Below are 3,823 nucleotides of genomic sequence, written 5' to 3'. Positions count from 1 at the left end.
GACCTTTTCTATAAATTACAATGATCGTTTCGTAATTTATTTTCTATGTAGGGACCAAACCTCACTTTTATCTATTTGTTATGAAGAAGGGGAATTTATGTACTTTTTTAAACAATGCACCATTTTTCTAAAAATAATTCTACATAAGGACCTATATTGTAAATTACAGTGACTGTTCTTATAATTTATCTTTTATTAAAGGACTAAACCTACAAACATTATAATATACGAAAGGTAAAGCGGTGAAAAATGTCGGTGTTCAAATTTAATGTGGTTAAAAGTCATACTTTACAAAGTAGAGGTGGAAAATGGCATCTGATAGAGTAAAGGGGTGAAAATTGTGAACATAAGAAAGTATAGGGACCAAATCTATCAACATAAGAAAATTTTGTGACAAAATAAAAACGTTTTTTTGTTGTCAAAATTTAAGGTCGTTTGTTGCCAAACTTTAAAATAACAAAAAGTTTGGACGTACGAAAATCTAGGGATCAAATTTAACATAAGAATAAAAGCGTTTTGTGACCAAAGTTTAAAATAACAAACTTTTGTGGCCAAAGTATAAAAACTTTAAACTATACATTATCATTTTAAAAAATTAAAAATTTGTATGGTTAAAGTCTAAAACCATAAAACTATATTCTTCACAACCCAATTACTTTATATATATATATATATATATATATATATATATATATATATATATCCCTTTCTAATAAATAAATAGGTTAAATTTCCTACTGCCATGTGTCAAACTCTTACAACTCCTAATCTACCTTTTGCCACATGGCATCCTTTGAGATCCTTTTTTTTCTAAGTGAATTTATTAATTTACTAGTTTATAACCCGTGGAAACCACGGTTGGTATGTTCAAAAAATTTATTATATAGACGAAAAAAATAATAATAAATGTCAACATAATTAAAAACAATGTATTTCAAATTGAAGTAAAGTTGAATTAATTTGATAAGTAAAGTAAGAAAATCCTTTAACATATATTTTAAAACACTTTCTTGTATACAACCTTGGAAGTTTTATTTTTTAAATTATATAAAAAATTAATATTGTAAATACCACCTTCATGGAAACGTAATTTGGAACTTTTGGATTGAGTAATATAAATATACCAAATGAAATTATCGAAAAGTAACCATGAACTTTTGTGATATAATTAGAACATATACCAATTAATGATCCATCTGGTCCCATATGTGATAAGTAACAAAAATTGCTACATCATTTGCCAAACTGAATTGGATATAAAGTTAATTAAGATTCAAGTTTTACACAAAAGGCCACCTGTCACAAATAAATATTTTCAAAGAACAAAATAAGGCAATTATATATTTATAGTATTTTCTAATTTTCCTAGATTAGGCAATTATATATATATATATATATATATATATATATATATATATATATATATATATATATATATATACTCAAAAAAATACAACAATGTTTAAACATGACCAAATGTTGGACCTTGGTTGGACTATGATTACAACTACAGTCCCTACCTAAATGCCTTTAAAACACATATGTTAACACCAAACTGACAAAGAACATATGTAGAAACCAACAAAACCCAAAAAGTTACCTGCATAATAAAATACAAAAATGGTGCTATAATGTGGTATAATGCAAATATAAGAGTGGTGCAAAATATTAAAAACTGATGGTATAATGGTGCTATAATGTGATGGTATGTATAATAGAATGGAAAAAACAATATGAAATTTTACATGAATTGTCCTTATATAAACAAAATTATTGCAGGTATGGACTATTTTAGTTTCAGAAAAAGAAAATGAAAAATATCCATCTTAATGCATAAGTGGCATGAAAACAATTACATTCCATTTTGATTCATGTTCGTAGTCCACTCTTTTTATGTTTTAATTTACACCATTGTTCGCAATAATTACACGTTTTTCATGTCTACAATCATGTGGCATACACATGACATATACATGATGTAATTAGTTAAATACATTTGAGCAACATATTTTTTTTGTTACCTGTTGTAATTATTATTTTGTTGAATTACTACAAAGTTGAAACAAAATTGGAGGATTAAGACCAAAATTATGAGCAACCATAACATTGATTGAGTCTCGTACTATGACAACAAAATGTCAACGGTTATAATGGGTAACATACAACTACACCTTCCAGTGAAATTTCAAACATATTTATAGTTGAGCCACATAAGAAGTCAACTACATATAAAGTTGCTTGTTCATATAAGTTTGTTTCCTCACAAGTTTTTTGTTAATGCATAAGGTGCAAAATTGATTCATTGTTTTTAGTCCATATAGCTTCAAAGTAGCATAAGCTTTTGAGAAATTTTTCACTGACTTCTCTTATCAAATTATGTTTCCACTTGGACATAGAAATCAATGACACACAAAACTACTTTCCACTTGGACATAGAAATCAATGATCAGATGCATATGTAATATGTTCCAGCAGAAACATATATTTCATTGAAGAATTTTAGCAAACAGTTGGCGTACATGTAACTTATCCTAATAAATATTAGATGTAGCATTTTCAAAAAGCCTTATGATGCAGAAGGAGTCGATCTTCTTGCTTCTACTTAATTATTCGAGCAAGAGGATACACAAAAAAATCATCTAAAGAATCTACCTTTCAAGACAACAAAACAAAGAAGATGATCTTTGGATGATGTTTGTTGATCCACCTTTCATCCTCCTGGGCAAAAATACATAAATATTTCAAGAACAACTACATATATCCAACACAAATTAATTCAAAAAAGAATCTAATTATAAATTTCAAGCATGTAACTCCTGGAAAAATATGATTATCTCTAGGAAACTTGTAGAACCAATATAGAGCAAACCCGAAATAGAACTACACTCTAAATTCATGTAGGCATTTTATCGAACAGTTGTAGTGCACTTTGAAATCTATTAAACCAACTTATTCGATTTCATGAACACATATTTTTTGGTTAAGGTTGAAGCTTTAAAAAAGATAAGTACAAATTGAAAACAATCTTACCAATTGGTAAAGGATGAAGAACAGAGTGAGTGGTGGTGGCTGTAGATAATACGTTAGACGGGAGATAACAAAATCAACGATGGGTGAACACAAAATCAAACCCACATGTTTCCAGCACTGTCGATGTCCAGTGGAGTGAAAGAGACACGGGATAATTAGGATTGAATTCAATACGTTAAATAAACTGTATATATTACCAAGGTAGTTATCAAATTACAATAAAAACGTTGAATTGATTCCTTATTTGTAGGTATTCAAATAAGAAGGTAGAATTCAAAATTGAAATTTACTTAATATTACTAATTAAATGACTGATATTTAGGATTGAACATGGAAAGTTATATCCGATACAATTTCATTTGGGTGAGCGGGAATTGAAAAATAAGATGCATATAAAAATGACACGTGGTGGCGTAAACAGGGTGTAGAAAGATGCCATGTGGCCTAAATAGGATTGTTTTATTAGAAGAGGTAGATTTAGTTCTTACATATTCAAATTCATCCAGCTAATTAATAATATTTTCTTCCTGATTTGTTGCATTGACTATAACGATAATTTAATGTTGATAATTGATAATTTTTCCCGCCTACTCAACTTGAATCGTATGTTCCAAATTCTAAAATTTAAATTGATTATGTCGATCCCAATGAATCAACAAACAAATTCTTTAAATTAGTAATCATAACAATCCATTCCAAAATTAAAGGTCAGAATAGATATAATTCGAAGTCAGATTTTTTTTAAACGATAGATTGTTATGTTGCGTTTTTGAAGCCTCCACATACAAAGATT

General features: G+C 28.1%; 1 long non-coding RNA gene across 1 annotated transcript; it reads right to left on the bottom strand.

Annotated features, from left to right (window-relative positions):
• Positions 1–1,442: 1,442 nt before the first annotated feature.
• Positions 1,443–3,310, bottom strand: LOC145115944 (uncharacterized). Its single transcript, XR_013711786.1, has 3 exons — positions 3,031–3,310; positions 2,653–2,718; positions 1,443–1,600 (listed from the first exon to the last, which is right to left on the bottom strand). It is a non-coding gene; the product is annotated as an uncharacterized LOC145115944 (long non-coding RNA).
• Between the last annotated feature and the right edge of the window lie 513 nt (positions 3,311–3,823).

The sequence above is a fragment of the Lactuca virosa genome, chromosome 5, assembly GCF_052849685.1.
Source record: "Lactuca virosa cultivar CGN04683 chromosome 5, Lactuca_virosa_CGN04683_v6, whole genome shotgun sequence".
Classification (NCBI taxonomy): domain Eukaryota; kingdom Viridiplantae; phylum Streptophyta; class Magnoliopsida; order Asterales; family Asteraceae; genus Lactuca; species Lactuca virosa.
Note: the sequence above shows the minus strand (reverse complement) of the source record. Positions and strands in the feature narration are given on the sequence as shown.